The sequence below is a fragment of the Pinus tabuliformis genome, chromosome 4_1 (assembly GCF_031772625.1).
Source record: "Pinus tabuliformis cultivar Carrire ecotype Pingquan chromosome 4_1, CPIR1, whole genome shotgun sequence".
In the NCBI taxonomy this organism is placed as follows: domain Eukaryota; kingdom Viridiplantae; phylum Streptophyta; class Pinopsida; order Pinales; family Pinaceae; genus Pinus; species Pinus tabuliformis.
Genome location: NC_142303.1, coordinates 824,860,521 through 824,882,037, shown reverse-complemented (window position 1 = coordinate 824,882,037; position 21,517 = coordinate 824,860,521). Strand labels below are relative to the sequence as shown.

The following is a 21,517-nucleotide window of genomic DNA, read 5'->3' as shown; positions in this document are numbered from 1 at the left end:
GTTCCAGTCCCTACAACATTAAGAGATCTATCATCACCAACATATATATTTTTGGTGTTACAATCATTTAAAGAAGAAAACATGGCTTGGTTTTTGGCCATGTGATAAGAGGCTCCAGAATCAATGAGCCACTCATGAGAATGAGAAGAAGAAGAAGATACATTTAATGCATAACCAAACTGAGATGATTGACAACGACATGCAGAAAGTGTCATTCCGGAAGTTGAAGGTGAAGTAGGCTCCACATGGATGTTATGTTTCTTCATTGCAGCTTCCAAGGCTTCCATCTTCTTAAAGCATTTAGATTCTAAGTGGCCATCTCGATTACAAAAGTTACAATGTCTATCAGTCTTCTTCCATTTGTTTTTATTGGTCTTATCATTTTGCTGAAATGATCTTTCATTTTGAGGCTGAGTTGGTTTAGGACCATTCTTTTGAGGATATGACTTCTTAGGATTCTTTGAATTTGGTTGCTGCTGGGCGGCTAACGCTTTCGTGGAAGAGTTTCCAAGATTAAGAAGACCAAGGTGTAAGAGTTTTTCTTGTTCTCTTATTAAGGAATCACAAAAGGAGTCAAAGGAAGGGGCCTTGTAGTCTTTTCCTTGACAAATGAAAGCTTCCCTTGTAGAATGGAAAGTGGAAACAAATACAGAGTAGGCTGGTCCCAACTTAGTAAGGATGGAATAAATAAGGTTACCATCTTCTTTCTTAACTTTAACACCTTCCAAGAGATATCTAAGGGTCTTGAATTTGGACAAGAAATCTTCAATGCAAGAAAAATTATTAGGATCCAAAGTAAGCAACTCATTTTCAAGTTGATGGGCTCTAATTTCATTTTTAATCCCAAAAACTTTAGCGAGTTTTTCTAATGCTTCATGAGGAGTTTCAAGTTCTGCAATGTGGAATCTAAGATCAGGAGAAATAGACATCCCTATCAAACCACGTGCTTGATCTTGTCTATTTTCCCATTTTGCAACCTTGTCTTCATCTTTTGGTTTCTTCTCTTGGTCTGTGGCTATTCTGAAGAGACCTTTACTTCTAAGTAAATCTTCCATGTAGGCTACCCATTGGAAGTAGTTAGTGCTGTCAAGAATGACTTGGCATGGACTTTCCATTTTTTAAAAAAACTGAAGTTGATGATGCTGAAAGTAAGTGTTCCAATGGATAGATCTCGAAAAAATAGGCGGTTTTAAAAAAAACGGCTCTGAAAAAGGCTTCCGGATGAAGAAGTTATGGCTTTTTGAAAAAAAATTGTTGACGTTGCCGGCAAAGTGCGCGAATGTGCGGGAATGAAAAAATCCGCCCCCACAAAATGGAGACTTGAACCCAAGACCTCTACTCTCTTAAAATAGCTTTGAACCAATTGATCTATACAAAAAATTTGAGAGAGAGAGAGAGAGAGAGGGGGGGGGGGGCCTTGGTTTGCGTGCTTGCCTTGAGAAAGCTCTTTTTCCCTACAAAACACAAAACCCAACACGAATATGCAAAGAAAAACGAACCTTACGGCTCGAAGTTAGCTTTAGCCAAAAAACTAGAAATTTAAAAAAAAAAATCTCAAGGTTAGCTTTAGCCGAAAAACTAAATATTTTTCTCAATGTTTCTGATTTTCCGAGATCACACTAAGGTGCAGGGAAAAGAGCATACGCATGAGAAAAATCCTTCCTTTCTGTTTCTAATTTGTTCAGATCGCACAGAGTCGCAGGGCAAAGAGCATACGCAGAAATGAAAGGTATAGATCCGGTTAAAAAAAAGGCTAAATAAACCGAAACCGAAATAAGCAAAGAGAAAATAACAGTAAACTGCAAAAAACACTGTATACCTCCCGATCTGAAAAATGACGCAGCTAGGGCTACCGGAAACCTTTTCGCGTGAAACGAAAGGGGTTCCTCACTGGAACAGATGCTCCGAACGCAACAGAGCAGTCCTCTCAGCCCGAAAGCAGTCAGAAACAGCAGATCTAGGAAACGACAGCCGCATGCAGTTCTACCGGCTTCAGATTTGGATCACCAACGGACGCGGCCCTCAAATAGCTCTGATACCATGTAGGAATTTACAGGGTAAGTTCCTCAGAAAGAATACCAAAAGGACACCGCTCACAACCAGATCACAGATCAATACACCAGTATTTTTGACGTGGTTAAAACCCTCAAAGAGGGAAACAATCCATGGCCTGTCCCAACGTGGGCACTACAGGCAATTTATTAATCAAAGAATGAAAATTTACATAAGCTTCTCTCATGCACGGATTACCCGAACAATGACCCTCCATGCGCTTTAAATAGAACTCATGGACCAATCGGGTGTCAAGCCACGGATCAAGTGTCGGTAATACCGAGGAGAGAATGAACCGTCGGATCACTACATATCGTGACCGTCGGATTGTAAGTTACAAAATGTACAACGGTAAAGAAACACACTTTACCTAACTCTATACCTAACTCTACACTAGACCAAGTTGAGCTTAACTATATCCTATGTGTCGGAATATCCTAACATAAAAAACAAGTTTGTTGATTCTTGTTTGCTGATGATCTTTTTACAGGGCATCAGAACGCACATCTTACTGAAAATGTCAACTACCATGAACAGATAGTCATGTCCCTTTCTTGTTGGCAATAAACCTCCCTCAAATTCCATGGAAATTCTTTCCCAAGGATGAGTAGGTATAGGTAAGGGATGATATAAACCATGTTTCATGTTGCTAGACTTGTTGGTACAACAAATCATGCATCCTATTATGAACCTAGCTACATGTTCTTGCATCTTGGGCCAATACACATACCTCTGCAAGTTATCCATGGTATTCCATACACCAAAGTGCCCTGCAACCTTAGAGGTGTGAGCCTCTTTAATCAGCTGCAAATGATCACATTTAGGAACGCATAGCTTATACATCTTATAGAGTAACCCATCCTGGAGATGGTATTCAACAATCATGTCGCCATCATGCACATGACTCGAACTCTGCAACTGTTGATACACCTCCTTGAAGTCCTCATCTTCTGAATATATCTCTCTATATGCATCATGGGTGAATGGATCCTTGTATATAAGAGTCCACAAAGCTATAATCTTTGATGTGGGTGGCCTTGAAAGCATATCAGCCAACTTGTTTTTATTTCCTTTCTTATACTTGATCACCAAATGAAACTGCTGTAAAAACCCCATCCACTTGTAATGCATGGTCTATTGTAGCTTATTCTAGGTTTGAAAGTACTATAACGGTTGATGATCTGTGTGGATTATTGTCCCCTTTCCCATCAGATAGTGCTTCCACTTCTTCACATCTTTCACCATGGCATAGATCTCTTTATTGTAGGTAGGGTAGTTAAGAACTGCCCCATGAAATACTTCAGAATGGTAGCAAACGGGACTTCCTCCTTGCATCAAGACAGCTCCCATAGCATACCAACTTGCATCTGTCTCCACTTCATAGGGTCATTGCAATTTTGGTAATGCCAGAAATGGTGCTTCGCTGATCTTCTTCTTTAAATCATCGAAATCCTTTTGCTGCCCTTTTCCCCACTAGAAACTCTTGCCACTTGTTGTTATGGCGTGGAGCAGTGCTGCTACTGCTAAAAACAAGGCTATGAATTTCCTCAAGTATTGTGTTGCTCCAATGAAACTCCTAACCTCGGTAAAATTAGTAGGCACTAGCCATTTCATGATGGCCTCCATCTTGTAAGGATCTATCTACAATTCTCCTCCACCAATCACATATCCCAAATACACCAAGGACTGCTACGCAAAATCACACTTATTGAGATTTTCTAGCCACTGGTGCTTCATTAATGTTTCCAGCACCTACGTCAAATGTGAAATATGCTCCTCCCATGTAGCACTATATACCAGTATATCATCCAAATAGACAATAACAATTGAATCTAAAAAATGGTGCAGCACATCATTCATTAATCTCATAAATGTAGTTGGTGCATTACATAGGCCAAATGGCATAAGTAACCACTCATACAAACCTTGCCTTGTTTTGAAGGCAATCTTCCATGTATCTTCTTATTTGACTCGAACTTGGTGATATCCAGACATCAAGTCAAGCTTGGTGAAATACTTTGCTTGTTGCAACTGATTTAGCAGATCATCTATCCTAGACAAGGGGTATCTATTCTTGAGCGTGATTTTATTCAACGCCTTGTAATCTATACACATCCACCAAGTTCCATCCTTCTTTGGAAAAATGATGATGGGTGACCCACATGGTGATGTACTCAGTCGAATGACACCCTATTCCATTAGCTTTTGTAACTGTTTCTTCACCTCACTTGCTTCTATAACAAACTGCCTACACAGCCCAATATTTGGCATTCGGGAATCTGGAAATAGTTGGATCTCATGCTTCACTTCTCTCTTAGGGGGTATCCCTTTCAGCTCTCGGAACACGTCCTTGTATGCCTATAACAACTCCTCCAATTTTTGTTTTCATTTCTTAGTACACCCCTCTAGGGATGCCTTACCTCTTATAGACTCCTCTATAGATTGATTTTCTCTTAAAATCAACAAAACATACTTCTTGTTGGAACTGACCAATTTCTTGGCTTGATTGGAACTTACCAGTGAAATTTTGATTTGGCTTTGTGCGCGTTGATGATGAATAGTTTTACATCCCTGATGAGCTGGTACTGGTTAGCTCTCCTCATGAATATTGCATCACACATGTACATGTATGGACTACCAAACATGACTCCACATACATCAAGGGGAACCACATCCATATCTACTTCATCAATAAAGTCATCACTGATAGCAAATCTAATTTTACACCATTTTGTTACCTTCAGCTCTGCATCCTTATGTACCCATCCCAGTGGATATGGGTTTGGATGATCACGAACTTCTAGCCCCAACTTGTTGACCAGATCTGTTGCAATGAGATTTTCCTACAGTCCTGAGTCAAATAGAGCATCAATGTTCATCTTCTTCACATGTATCTTTACATGGAAGAGTTTGGCCATTTCTTTCTCTTCTTGTTATTGAAGGCTACTTATATTCACCTCCTTTTGCACTGACAAATAGACGATCTTCTCATCCATGTTCGAGCTTCTTTCAACTTGGTTGCTCGAATCAGTGGCCAAGAGATTATTCTTCTTATTATCTTTCTTCTTGTTCTTCGAGTTTAGCTCTGGAAGCAATTTCCAACACTTCTCCTCTGTATAGACATCAATTTTGTAGTGGTTGCAGTGGTTGATAGGATCTTTACACTGGTGTGCTTTGGTTGCCATCTTTTCATCTTTGCCCCCTTTTTTCTTCTTTTTCCCCTCCTTAGAAGCTTCATGTTGCTCCTTTTACTTCGATCCACTTGATTGTGCTCTTTTCAGGCCTATGTTCTCCAAGTATTGTGCCAATACACAAGCCTTGTCCACAACTTTAGGCTTGAACAACATCACTTGCTCACGCAGATGATGGTGCATATCCCCCGAATACTTGAGGAGTACCTCTGGGTTCTTTGGAGAGATACCCAACATTATAGCCATATTTCTTAATTATGTAGTGTACTCCTGCATGCTTTGGCTCGACTTTTTCCTGAAGTAATGCCACCAAATCCATTGGTCTTCCACGTACCCAATGGGATAAAACTATGACTTAATGAGAGTTGTGAAATCCTCCCAGTTAGTCACTGGAGGTTCTCCCTCCAACCTCAGGGTTTCCATGTGGCTCTCCCGTCAAGTTAATGCATGGCCCTCCAATTTTAGCTGCACAAATGAGATCTTTTGCCCTTCCTCGATCTAATGGACACTGAAATAGACTTCCAGTTGTTGCAACCATTGGTTTAGCTTCAATGTGTCTATATCATTGTGCTATGGCTTGATATTGACTATTTCTTCCACTTTAAATAGGGATTGACCTATGACACTCGAACTGGATTATTTTTTCTAGGTTCTTTCTTTTGATGGTTATCTGCGTCTTCCCGATCTCCTTATCCCCCTTCTGATTTGTCCTCTACATTCGAACACCCTTATTCTCCAAATATCCCTAGCTTATTGCTTAGGGCCGCCATGAGGAGGTTTACATTGCGGTTTATATTTGTGGCTTGTTCTTCGAGCCGTGAAAACCTCACCTATGTAGGATCACGAGGTTCGTTTACAGACTTGTCGCCCATGATTAGGGTTTTACAATTTTTGGCCCCGCCGATCTAGATCCTTGCAAGCTCCACAAGATACCCAAAGAAACTTTATCTGATACCAAATGATCCGTAAACTGTCGTGGATATTCCACTAGACAGTTCATCACAATAGATCTAATAATATTATATTAAAAATCTAAGATTCTACAGTATTACATATTTATTTAATTTCTAGATCTGTAGATCTTACTGTAATTAGTGTATGCAAGTAAAAACAGATTATGCAGAAAAGAAGAGAATGAAAAAATAAGCTCACACACATAAAAAATGGTGACGAACCTTAGCTTCTGTCACTAAAAAATTAAACATCGGCAATGGTGGCGTCGCCAAAAGTATAAGTGTTGTGTTGACATTAATGATTATAATGACGGATAGTGACAGTCACCATTTCATATGAACAATAATGATTTATCATGATGGACCTTTCATGACCATCACTATATATATATATATATATATAGATATATATATATATATATATATATATATATATATATATGTATATGTATATATATGTAGATATATATATATATGTACATATATATATATATATGTACATATATATATATATGTACATATATATATATATATATATGTACATATATATATATAGATATAGATATATATGTATATATACATATATATATATATATATATATATATGTACATATATATATATATATATATATATATATATGTACATATATTATATGTATATGTATATGTATATACATATATACATATATGTATATATATATATATAGACGTATATATATACATCTATATATATATATATATATATATATATATATATATATATATATATATATGGTGATGTTCATTTACCATAACCATTTCATATGAACATCAGTGATTTATGGTGATGGACCTTTCATGGTTGTCACTATTTATGCATATATATGGTGGTTTTCATTGACCGTCGCCATTTCATATTTTGGTGAGGGTCAAAAAATGTCACCATAAACTCATTGGTGATAATCAAAATAGCCTCTATCGCCAAAAACTAATCATCGTCATTCCATCGGAATATCAGGGCATGATGGAATCGAACCACCAGCCTCCTGATTTTAAAGAAGGTGCTCTTCCATTGAGCTAGCACCCTTTAAAGAATTAGACTTGCAAGAATAGATCTAGGGGAATAATAAAAAGATCCATGGAGAATAGAATTAGAGTGGGAAAAATAAATATGATAATCAAAATAATAACCAAAAATGAAATCTACTAATTTGAACATGTTTAAAGTACATTAAACAGAGATGACATCCACAGTACATTAAAGTGGCATTGGTCAATGTTGGGATTGGTGATAAGAGATGTTTCCATTAATGGAGAATCATGTTTAAAGCTCATTGTTTCTTGAAAACCAATGTCTCTAACTAACAACCATGAACAGTTCTAGCCACTGCAAAACATGGACACAAAAGTGAGCATAAAGACAAAAACTAGAGTACCACCAATCTAATGAACTGTGGCAGGAGATGTTCCATTAATGGAGCAGCATCTTTAAAGCTTACATTATTTCTTTATAACCATTGGCTCCAACTAACAACCATGCATAGTTCTAGAGCCTCACTGTGAAACATGGACACAGAGTGAGCATAAAGACCAAAAGCCCAATCTACCTTAATGGAAAAAAACAAGAAATCAAAACAAACTTATAATTTACCAACCATTGAAAGGATAAAAACATGAAAGCAAACGTGTTAATACTTCTCATCAAGGACAAACAAAATCATATCACCTTCAATGATGAATTTAGAAACCTTTTGAGTTCAGGTGTTAATAACTTTAGTTAGTTGGAAAAAATAAGTCGAGGTATTTTAAAATCAACCAGAATTATATATTCATGGCATAAAACAAGTTCAATATTAGAGCATTGAAGATAATTGGACTAGCAAATGAAAGACAATATTCAACTAGAAGATATTATCAGATGAGTTAAAAGGGAAAATAAAAAGAAGATGGGCACATTTCACTTCATCTAATAGTTAGATCCCCATGAGGAACTTAAAATGAGATTCTCCATACCCTTCAAATCAAGGAACCCATGACCTTTTCACATAAATGACAGCCACAAAGAATGTAATATTTGACTTCCAATACTTGTTGCTTGGTCCTATCATAAAAGTGCAATATCAAGAGCATAAATGTCTGGTAAAGAATGCTCAGATTATCAATTGTAATACTTTCTCAATCATTAGGCTATCATCATTAGGCAACTTCGTGCACAAAAAAAACATCATAGCAAGAATTGTTGGTTTTATCACCAATGCAAAATGAACTTCATGTATTGAAATTTGAAATGAAGAAAAAAAATTGTTTGTGTATTCATCTCTGAAACATTGATAGATACATTCTCTGACCCAAGCAGCTGAAATTATTGATAATGTTAACTAAAATGAAAAATCAAATATGAGAAAATATATTTCAAAGCAAATGTATGAGTTTATTTTACCAAAATTGAGCATTGCATGAGTCTATTATTACCTAAAACCATCACACAGTGCTCTTCATCAACTCCAACAAGTAATGTATAATCCATGACATCAATTGATTACAAACACACATTGCACACAATCATGATAATTGACTAGCTCGACAAAAAATTGAAACTAAGATTACAATTAATGTTGATTAAGAAAAATGAAAACTATATTTACCACGAGAAATGAAGTATCATTCTAGACTTCTCTCTCCAAAAGGTGCTTGGATTTATTCCCAAGAAATATTGGAGCAGTTGGCATGGTCTCTAAGAGATTTTGGTCTCGAAGAACTTTGATGTTTCCTTATGAATCTCCATTGTAACAGGAGCAACCAGAAATTGAGGACATAAACCTATGTTACATTTTTTCCAAACAACATATTTTCCATTACCATCAGTTCACCTTGATCTCTTTGCCACCTTTTACATTCTTTATAGCGACCTGAAATATAAGCACATTATGTAGCATGCACACACACAATTAAGGAAACAAATCCTAGTAACTCTCTAGGAGTCTGCAAAAGGTAACTGTAAAATATAGAATAAACAATAATATGAGTATCCAACCTGATAAATACCCAAGGATCTTTTCCAAACGTGGGGGGCTTCCAAAACATAATGAGTCACACAGATATTTGAAATAGTTTGAGAAAAACTTCATAAAAGACTCCAATCTTGTCCTGGTGACTCTCTTAATAATAAATCTTTCATCCAAGGATTTTGCAAAAAAAACATTGCTCTTTCTTCTTTGAGGTCCCCATTTCTTGCAATAATTTAGTGATAATCTAAATTCCATATTTGTTGGACAACACTTTTTCCTAAGGGCATCAAATTGTTTTTCATAATAACGAGTTACCAAGTACTTAACTTTTCTAGGAGGACCCTCATCACGAAAGGATATTTTTGCATGTGTCTTTTCATATAGTGATGAATCTGAACCCCCATTCCCTTTGGAGCCATATGTGTAAATATCCTCATATCTTGAATTTCTCTCTTTGGAAATAACTTTACTCAGGTCTAACGAACCATTTGATGGCTAAAGTGGATTCGAAACAACTCCACCCATACCAAATAAATATGCACATTCCTTTTCTTTATCCATGTCTATTTCCTTTTGCTTCTCACTATCAGGTACCTTGTTATATAGGCAAGCCTGGTATTCTTGTGATCTTAGTGAATAAGAGATTATGCTTGTTGGCTCATCATCATAAACAACAATAATCATATCATTGACACCAGTTGGTAAAAGCATCTTACCCACTCCATTACCACCCAAATAACTGACTGATGAAACAAACATAGGACTATAACTTCTATGAGAGTCAACTCTAATAGACCCCAATAAATTTTCTTGTAAACTCTTGCTGTAACTTTTTGGTAAGTTTGACATAGGAGCCCCAATGCAACTTCCAAACTCTTCCAGTAGATTTAATGATTTTACTGGTGAGGGAGGGATGATTTTCTCAGGAACCTCTATTCCACCTTTAAGTGCATGTTTTACGTGGATTCAGACATCATCATGTCTTGTATTGCAATTTGTTGAACTAGATTAAAATTTTTTGTCTACAAATTCATTGCCATTGGAAATAGTAGCCAAAGTGGCAGAACCAACTTCCTACCCTTGTGATGTCACATATACAGCCTGAGATTTTACTAATTGGCCTTCACTTGTCCATGTTGCATCTAATGTATTTGACTGATCAACCAGGGTAGGAGAATCTTGCTCTGACAGTTTTTGACATGTTAGCATATCTTCATCCAAATCGTTTGTATAGTCACTACTATCCACTATTTCGTAAGGAATTGTCTCAGGAACATGGATGTTGTTATTGTATTCACCATTCTCCATGTCCAAATTATGAAACATGGTACCATCAGTTATATTGGATGAATCTCTAATGTTTGGATCTCCTTCCACGTCATCCAGATATTCTAGGTTGTTTTACCTTCTGCCAATTTAATATTTTCCATGCCTTAATTTAATTTTCCATTCACAGTCCCAGTTTCCTCTAAATGGTCATACAACTAGGAATTTCCCACATTACAAATATGGAAAGCATCCTAGATCCATTATTTAAAACATGCTTGTCACCAGCTTGGATATCTTTGAACTGGAGATTCCCAAAATAGATAGTTATGTCCAAACAATTTCCATCAACCATGGAGCCTGTGTCCTCTATCATTAAAATGCCAAAACCACCACTAGCATTGTTACTATCTTTTACTGTACCCTGACAATATTCAACATTTTCATTTATTCTAGAATCATATTCCTTATGTGGAGTCCTAAAATCCTCCAATGGACTAGATTCCAATTTGGCAAGAGAGTTTTTCACTCTAAGAGATGAATCTAAATGGAAAAGATGGCAATCCCATTCATAGGCTTATATGGTTTAGCTTTGAAATATCAGCAAAAGGTCTTCCAAGTTCCAACGTGCCCAACACAAATGATGGCATCTTACAACAAACCATGTTTGAATTTGATAGATTGCATCAAAAGAGTGAACCCTATGAATAATTGATTTCCAACTAAGCAATTTCTATAAACAAATATGGTAATATTCATTAAATGGAAAAAAAATTCTAGCATACTATCATGTTAAACAACCTAATGTACACTAAACAACCTTTATATACATTTATAATATCATCTTAAATTCAAGTCTCTTTATGCAACATTCCTTCAAGCTCTACAATTTTCCTCCTTGATTCAAGAACCTTAATACCAGAATAAAAGGATCCATATGTGGCAATTTTCTGTCCGAAAAAATTAAAAACCTCTCTAAAAAACATTTCCACTTTATCTACAACTTGTTCATTTGCATCAAAATGCACATTAGTTTGGATTTGGGGGGTCCTAAACCATAGGTATGATAGGCATATATTAATTAGCAAACATCTACCCATATGTACAATTCGTATAATAAAGTACCTCTACAGCTTCCTTTCTAAGCCAATCTTGTTGATGTGGATCACAGAACCCTAATTTTGAAGGTGGCAAATGCACAAGTAAAACATCGATGGAGGAATATCATAAACATGCAATCATACTACCAAACCTATCACATTGAATTTGGGAACAATGTAGGTCCAATAGATTAGTATGGAATAGACATTAATTATCATACACAATTATGGGTACTCTGGAAAAATCAAGAGCTACATAAATTATGTAAGATATCACAAGGTCAAAATAAAAAATAACATGAAAACTACTTGCAAAATATAAAGTAGTCGAATTCAGTGGCATACCCATAAAAGAAAATGCAGTCTCAATGTAATGAATGACCACATCTTGCAACTCTACTTGTTGCAGCATGATTAGAGAAACTAAGCTCTAGGAATTTTCCAAAGGATAAACCCCATGCAACATCAGAGATGACTACTCGTCAAGTTGCTTCTATAATTCCATCTTTTCGTGCTCATTTTAAGCACCTATGCCACATCCATATTTTTCCTTCATGTTCACCAGGTAATGTCAACAGTAAAGGTAACTATCTTACCAATATTGTGAGGCTACCCTGACGGTGTGTATAGCAAAGAGCATGTGCTTCTGAGGGTTCATTAACAAAGAGAATTCTGCATGTGCTTGGTATGTTGTTACATCAAAATTTTCCAATTATTATTGTGTAAATGCAACAGGATAGCAAGAGAAATCTTTGGAAGAAGAAAAATACATGAAGAAAAAACCTACTTGGTCAAACAAATCATCCCGAAGGTACCTTCCTAGTGACTTGTCAAAACTGCCATAATACTTGATGTGAAAGAGTTGTGAATGCTCACAGATTGTCCCCTTCATCACACAACAAATTGATAACAAAACCAATATACTTTGATGATCAAGAGGAGAAGGTGGAAAGTCTTCTTTAGAGAAAACCCATTCTTGGTTTCTATGCCCTAAACGTTTCTCATGTGAAAAAACCTTGGACTTCATTTCCTTTTCTGTTATTCCTTGATTCTCCCATGCCACCTTCCCAGATAGCTCCTTTGTTGTTATTTGATAATTAAGATTAACCTTGGATGAAATAGAAACAATGAAACCATTTTCCAGATCTGAATTTTTTCATTCCTTATCTTGAAGTTCCAAATATGATATGATTGTGCCATATGAACCTGGACCCACAAGAGATATAATTTCATTTGGATATGCCTTTATTGAAGCTGACAATACAGATAAATCGCCTGAAGGAGTAGTTGGCAAGGAAGGTATCTGTCCAGATGGATATATATCCCACTATACCCCTATAACTTGAGCACATGTATCTCCTATGGAGGATTTCTTAAAAACAATTTCTGCTTAAACAAGACTGGTTCCATCAGCACTAGATTTACTAGTAACATGTGATATAGGTGGCCCCATCCCTCCACTAGTAAGAGGTGGTTTGGACTCTCCCTTATTTTTATCAATCATAGGGTCATCTGCTAAGGCAGAGACAGTTGACATTGTCTTATACATTTTCAGGTTTTTCATTTCTCCTAACTGATTTTGTTCTGGAATAGGAACAACAGAACTGGGTATCATAGAAATTGATCTATCTAAACTTAATTGTTTGTCTGGAAATGCAACAATTATTGGTGATTTCAAGGGAATTTCAAGCAAGGTGGCACCTTCATTTGTAAGGAAACAGGTCTCAAGGGCTAAATGGTAAGCTGCAAACCCTGCATATTGAACAACATGTTTAACTTTCTTCCACTGATCATGACTTTCATCCATAAGCAGAACCTATAAACATAAGAGCATAGCAAGTCACATAAATTCTAACTTCAAGAAAAGAGCATATAACCTAAGATCAAGATGTCACCTAATTTGGAGATAGTCAACCATGTGAGATACTCTCAAGAACGCAATTTTGAGAACATTTTTACTTTGTTGGAAATATTTCAGAGAAAAAATGAGATTTATTTCCAGGCCCCAACCTCCATCTATGAATTAGATTATCATAGCATACATAATACAAGTACCATTTCTACTAGACAGATTAGAATTTCAAGGCATATTAAGCATAAATATAATACTTATTTTAACGACAATAAAATATTAAAAATACACAATGAATCCTAGATAGTTTGCCACCCTTGGAATCACCATCCTAGACTCACAAACAGGTTTCCAGTTTGTAATTGAAATGTAGATTTATTGATTCGCGTCAAACTTTGTAGGACAGAGCACTTATTAACATGAGAAACTTTTTTTCATAAAATAAAAAATAAAGTTGTAAAATACCTTGCTAATTTTGGAGGGAATAGGTAGAGTGGGTCCACATGGCCTCCCCACACCAACTAGCATTTGAGGAGGGATGGGCCCCCTATTTATCAAAATTTCCCCCCCTGGCTCTCTACAAAAGTACTTGAAACCCCAATTCATCTCATTTTTCAGTTTCATACTTTGGAGAGCATATTTGGACAGCAGAAATGAGAACAGCTTAGGGTGGACAAGTTTGGTAGAACAACATTGAAAACCAACTTTGGCAAGCAGATTTGAAGGGAGGAATAGAGTTTTTTCCAATAGAACAACACTCAAAACTCACTCTTGTTCTTATGTTTCTTACTCTCATATATTCTTTTGATGGAATATCATTCATCATCTTGGGGAGGGTATGATCATAGAAATCATGGTGGAAGAAGTGGCAAAGGAAGAGGAGATGGTGAAAAAAATAACATAAATTTCCCATTGATTCCCCTCTGTGGAAGTGTGTCACAGAAAGATAGAGAAAAAGGCTAAAAATAAGGTGGAAAGTTTAAACTACTTACAAAATTGCATAGGTGAAAGGAAAATTTTGGATTCATACTCAAGGGGTAAAGCCCTTTTGCTTTGGATTCCTAACAATGGGGTTGAGTTTTGTAATCTATCACCCCAAGGATTGAGGCACAGTTTCAAAAGGAGAATGATTATGCACAATTAGTTAGGGAAGAAAGGAGGGGAAGCAAGCATGTTCTCATACGCTAAAAAGATGGGCAGCAAGTTTCCTCAATAATTGAGGAAGCTTGGAAGAGATTGAACACCAAACTCTTGGAACTTATCACTGTTAATTCTACAATATAGGTTAACTAGGGCTTGTACTTCTGGCTGTCTCTATTCTTAACACAAGGTTTCCAAAGGATTAGAGGCACTTGACAGAATTACCCAAATTCTTGGAGCATACCTCTCTAGATCATGATCAAATAAAACTGAATTATCTCCACTAGTACGATACAATGGGAGTCTTAATTTTCCAATCAGAGGTGCAAGATGATTTTTCTGACAAACACCATGTAGCCTGCATAAAATCATACCATCGATGATAATAGATACTTGTTTGGGTGGGAAGGGATACACATAAGTGTTACATAGGTTTCAGAAATCAGAATTCATTGAAGCACAGGAATGAACTGAGAATAATCCTCTATTTCAATCAAAACCATTTTTTTTGTTTGAAAAAAGAAAAGATTTTAAAATTTAGTTAATCATTAAGGATGATTAAATAGAAGCACAAGCATTCTTTTAGGTTCCATATCACTTGGCTTAACATAAGGCACCCATGTCAACTGGGAATTCAAACGAGTAGTATATACAAACACGTCTAGCTACCCTATTCCTTGACTCTATTATTGTGACCTGGACATTAAAACAGTGAACATTTAACAGAGCACCCTAATAGTATGACCTGTACATTAAAATAGTAAGCATTTAGCATAGGTGTTCTGCCTATAGTAATAACTACATTCCATATCACTTCCATAACTCTATTAAATCCAACCATTCATGCATAAAGCAGCATCAAGAGACTAAATAGTAAAACAAATCTAGCAAATGCTCCATCTCAAAAGCCAGAATTATAAGAGGGGTTAAACATTGATATATCAGAAATATGTTCCTCCCTTAAAAGAGTATTTTTGAAGGGCATGAGCAACATCTATCCTTGTTATACCACCTATAACAATCACTCAAGGAGATGAAGAGGTGAAAGAACAAACACCTGAACAAAATAAAGCACCACAAAATGAATTATAGTAGCTTGAGGATGTAGTAGATATAAATTAGGCAAATAACATGTGAACAATGACCAAAGTTGTTGAACATGTTTTTCCACTAACTCTTACCGTGCTCTTACCACTAGCCCAAACCCAACAAAAATGAGGTCCCATATTCACCTAGGTTGAGAAGCTTGAGGTTGCATATCTTGAGTTCCAATATATGTTATGCAGGCCATTTTCCTGAACTCATATTAGATGTGGATCATATTAGGATACCTTTGTAGCAAAATCTTTCTTTCTCATTACAATCTGGTAAGAATCTAGCAGGAATTTCAGGGATGATCAGAATTCCACTATGATCCATGGTCGATGTATGATGAAACACTACCCCTAGGGGTTTTGACCAATTTTGAATTAACCCAGATCATCGAATATTTGGAACTTTGATTTCCTGTATCACTATATTCTAACAACTGTAAGTAAGTTTGCTACAACGTTGGATGTCTCCACCTCAAGTCTCATATGCACTCAAGGTTACATATATGGAGTTCCAACTACCAATATTTGATATGTAGGCAATTTTCCCAAAGTGATGGTATGCATCAGGCATGGTTAGATGAGTTTATGCTAGTGTCCATATTCAATACACCCAATGTACCTAGTTGATGGATCCCCCTTACTGCAGGTTGTAGAATGCAGCTCTTATCTGTGTAACTACAATTAATGTATATAAGTTTCCTTGTAATCTTTTATAATAACTATCAAACACTTTAATAAAGTGTTTTTTGTGACATCCTAGATTAAATTCATGAGTGTTCATGGGAAGAAAAACATCAAGAAATGAACCCATGTGGAAATGTACTAGTCTAGACAACTGAAGCTTTGGCAACCTACAGATCTTGGCATATCATAATTATTAGCCTTCTTGGATATGGCTCCAATCCAAGTAAAATTTACTTGGAAATTTGATTTGCTGAGTGTTTTGTCTATGCAAGACAGAAGAGAAAATGACTAGTTATTTTTTCTTGTTTTTCTAACCTTCTATTGTAGCAGACATGTCAACCATCCAGAATCCAGGGCCTTTTGCAGAATATAGTATCATCTTTCTATTTTGAAAAGAGATATTATTGAAAATATGCATTATCTAATCTTTTCAAGCCTGACTATGAATGAAAAATCTCTTTTATCATGAAATTTGGTGTTTTATTTGAAGTTTTATGAGCCAACTCATGTGTTTTTTCGGATCACTAGTCAATCGTCACTCTTTGGCAAGTTGAGTCTAGTAACTTTAATCTCGACAATGGCACTATATTTTTGAACCCATACCTTCTATGTCATCCTGCACTGGCACACACACCTGTACCAGCACCCTGTCCAGATGTCTACAAAGGATTTTGATTCTGGGATTTTGTGAAAATAATGAATGTTCATTTAGCTATGGTAGAAATGTGGCAAAAATTATTATATAGAGAAATTTTTACTCTCAAAGAAACACAATGAATTTATGAAGCTATATAATTAATAGTCCTTGTTAGCATATGACGATGTAAGACTTTAGTTATGCTTCCTACCTATATTTAGTATATTCAGAACATATTGGGCTCTTGTTGATTACTTGCATAATTACAAACAAAAAGTTGCCTTTAAAACATTTTATTACATTTGTTTGGGGTTTGTTACAAATTTCTAGATCATGTCACAAAGTCAATGAAAAATTATACTTACAAGGAAGAAATACTAGTGAATGTGGAAATATTTTATCCCATGCTTTGATTGAAATTTTACTTCTGCTTTCTAATTGGATTGTTGGTTTAAGATATCATACTAGCCAATTTATATTCCCTTTCCTACTTTGAGGTGAAAGGAGCATAACTATATCACATATGAAGTAGTTCATTAAATGAACTTGTATGGAACCATCTTTGCTTACCTAAGCACTGCTTCAATTAGCAAAAGTTATGTTCCATGTCAATAAAGTTGATGTTACACTAATATTTTATAAAGAGAAGGGCTTATTGATAGTTCTCATTTGCCAATTGATTCCTATATAATGTTATAGTAGCTACTCCCTTATTCCTCACTGTATTATGACCTATGAAATCCTAATTTTAGTTCAAAAATAAAATTTCTAGGTTTTGTACAAATGGCAATTGATCTGAATATGATGGACAGATTAACTCGGGCTTATGTCAAACTAGGCTTTTCCCTTGGCATGACTAGTGCCCAACATTGCAGAGCAATATGGAAATCATATTGTTGCCACAATTATGGACTTGACTTTCCATGCTACTTCTTGGAATACAAATGTATGATTGTTAATGGAGAAAAAAAATTATCTCATCTCAGTTACCACAATTCGGCCTAATTTGGCTTCGTTGAGCAGTTCCAATAATAATGTCCTTTCTATATGTACAGGAAGGATTTCGTTTAGGAAATTGAAAGACAGTTGGTAGAAATTCTATTCAACTGATTTTTATTTTTTTTTGAGTTGGTGAAGCTTGGGGTTAAATATCACTATGTTTCAACATTTTAGATTTTTGTATTATTTCATCGACATACAGCATATACGATCAAGCTAAGGATGTTCAAAATCTATGTGTAGTGTAGGTAGGTCTAATTGTACATTAGACAAAGATCACATATTGATTTCATTCAGCTACCAAGCCTTTGAAGAATAATAATTTTTTGGAAAAGGATAGAAAATGAACGGTTTTATGTGTTAGAAAATGCTACTATGTTCGGTCTTCAATAATTTACTTGAGTCATTATGTAATGTACTTGTCAAAAGAATAAAGAAAATAATATGTATTATTGTAAAAATGACTTATTATTGTAACAATGACTTAAGAATAAAGAAAAAAGAATATTATTGTAACCTTGAAACATGGAAAAAAAATGTGTGGCTACAGAATTAAAGGATAATGATGCAATATCTAGACCAAGTCAAGGTGCATATTTTCCTTCTAAACATGCATTGGAAAAAGAATTTCATTTCCAATGTAAAGGTGGAGGATCTACTAAAGTAGTTCCTAAAGCATCAAAAACATTAATTACCAAGGTAAATGAAATTACAAGCAGATAATCTGAAGCAGTGTCATGGAAGCTTCAACCTCTGCCACTCCAAGGTTAGTTACTCTCGTTGCACTCTTTAATCCACAGTTACAAATATCATTATTGTAAGGAGCCATTTATTAGTGGCACTAATAATATGTTAGTCCCATCAGCAAAGGAAGAGAAAAGTAGTAGTCCAAGCTAGTCACAGCGTAATAGTCCATCAAGTTCCACTCTTGGAAAGAATTAGGATCATCTTGCATAGAGGATTTTATGAGTTCTATAATGGTTTCATCGAGTAATAAAGCCTTGATTTTATTATTTCACCAAAGCATGATAGGAAAGGGTATCACAGGATCTGTTATGCAAGGAAAGCAACATGAGTCTTCTTGATGATGTTGGACCCGCCAACATGTTAGGGGATCTCCGCGGTAAGAAGTCCCAACTAGACCTCAGACCATTTAGTGTAGGAGTCCCAGTAGTGGGTCGTACAGTATCGCCTTGACCGTGGTTGCACACAAAGGAAAGTAAGATATCCCTGTTGGTAGCAAGAGTGTGACATATGCAACAAGCCAAGGAAGGTGCATGGACGGTTCTAACACACGGAGAGTGAGGTGAGTGCACCCCTTGGAAACCTGTGAAAGCACATGGCTAAGAAGGGAATACACGAGAAAAGATGCATCATAAACTGGAAACAAAGTAAGCTAACAATCTAAATTGATGGTTAAACCAACAACACATTTCATAATATTCATACATATACAGAAAGAGTCTATACACACATGCGTAAGAAAACATATACATATATCATTAAAGTAAACAAGATAGTTGAAATACAATAACAACAAATGCATGAAACGTGTTGGCTCTGTTATTTAAGAAGTGAAAGTTCCAATCATACAGTACAACCATGACCAACCACTAGTCCCAATGGCGGAACTTTACAGTCATTGCTGACTACTCCTCCAAAGAGATATACTAGCTTTGCACAGTGGAGAAACCAAGGCTCATTACAATACTCTCCAAGCTTTCTCTATGATACTCCTATCAAAAGCTTGGCTAACCAAAAACCGCTACAATGAGTTATGAGGGACTATATATAGCAAAGGGTGGGGTGACCCTTGGCATTCCCCTTTGTGATTGTTCACCTACCCTCATAGCTCTTCAACTACTCTATGATTGTTACATTCATCTATTCACACTTGAACTTCCACTTGACAAGATGTAACATACAATTTGAACATGTACCCATGTGAGACGAAATAGGCTTGAGCAAGCCATGCAAGACATCACTATGAATCGGATAACTGTGGGAATACCAACTCTTTGACATCTTCACGATCGTTGACAGTGGCGAACTGATGCCAAGTTGGTAGTTCGTGATGGTGTCTATGTACTATGTGGTGGCATCTTTCTAGAAATGAACTCTTGCCTCAGTTGCATCTGGGTACACTGTTATGGCTACTCTGTCCAACTCATCTAATAACATGTGCATCATTGTCTTGAGTGCAGCTAAACCAGCGACATACTAATGCATGGTATCTGCATTGATCACCAATTCTATGCCGGGGGCTACGCGCATCAACTCGTCAAAGTATGAGTCAAGCTCCAATTGGAATTGTGCCTTTGTCTTTGCCTTGGTGAGTGTACCAATAGATGGGATCGCATGTGCACACACAACAACATCCATGCTTATGAATACCCGTGCATGGGAAGCCTGCAAACTAGTGATGAGTTGTGGGAGTTCTTCATAGTTCCGGATCTGACTCTAGATATGTGCCTTCAGCTCGACCGCTCTAGGCTTCATCATCTTGGGCAAGTGTAACGGGGCTCCCTTGTATCTCATTATCCATGTCTGCATGTGGTCAATAGCAGTATGTACGTTTGAAAAGATACGTGCTCTCCTAGCACATCGTTGTTGCTAACCATTGAGATGGACAACTACCTTATGCATGGTACCAAATATGGAATAAACTGGCCTCATGACTGTCTCAAGGGACAATACTTCATCCAATATCACCTTCTTCAACTCTGCTTGGGCAGATGTTGTAACCAGTTTTCCTTCCTGCTTGACCATCTATAACTCCTTAGCCATTCACTCATTCTCTATTATCAATAAGGGAACACTCGAGATAGTGGTTTCGGCATATGCTCTGGTAGCATCGCCCAATGTTTTTATGTTTGCACATGTCAGATACGATCACTCGTTCCTCAAATTGCGCAAGAGATGTGTTGTCATCCGGAGTAGACACTCTACGTGATTGCATAACCCTATGTTGCGACCCGTCGAATGATATGTTGTGCATCTCTTCTTCCATATTGTCTCCAAGGATCTCAGTGTCTCCTTAGTCGCTTGAGACTTGCTCTGCTTCCAAATCTAGTGAAGTTGGTGGGTCGACCTCTTGGTATTAAGGCATGAGGTCAATGTCTTGCTCTAACTCTATTTTCTCTATCTATGTATCCATCTGCTCAAGTATTCGTTCAATCTCTTTAGCGAAGTCCTGTTCCTACGACTACTCACCCTATCTACTTTGTGCCAGCTGCTCAGATGAGTCTACTACTTGTACGGGTGCAATTTCATATGTCTTTAAATTTTGTGATCCCTATTATACCTTTCCTTGATGTGCTTCCTTCTCATGTCTGCGTAGCTCCTGTTCCTTACGACGTTTTCCCTTCAACTCATGCATCTCCTTCATTGTTTCCTCCATCCTCTGTTTTTCTCTCTGCCTTTGCGCGTTGCCTCTTCACCTCTATTGCCAAAGCTACTTTCTACACAAGTGGGTCTCTCTAAACTTGCAACTTTGTTTTGCCTCTGCGTTGTCGACAATCTCTCTCTTGCCTTTTTCGTGTGTCAGTATGTTTACCTCTGC

The 21,517-nt window shown here is 36.5% G+C and overlaps 2 pseudogenes; both read right to left on the bottom strand.

The window, feature by feature from the left end:
- Window positions 1–6,117: 6,117 nt before the first annotated feature.
- LOC149178777 (1-phosphatidylinositol-3-phosphate 5-kinase FAB1A-like) lies at window positions 6,118–10,491 on the bottom strand (annotated as a pseudogene).
- An 809-nt stretch (window positions 10,492–11,300) lies between these two features.
- LOC149178776 (1-phosphatidylinositol-3-phosphate 5-kinase FAB1B-like) overlaps window positions 11,301–21,517 on the bottom strand; it is a 100,992-nt pseudogene continuing 90,775 nt past the window's right edge.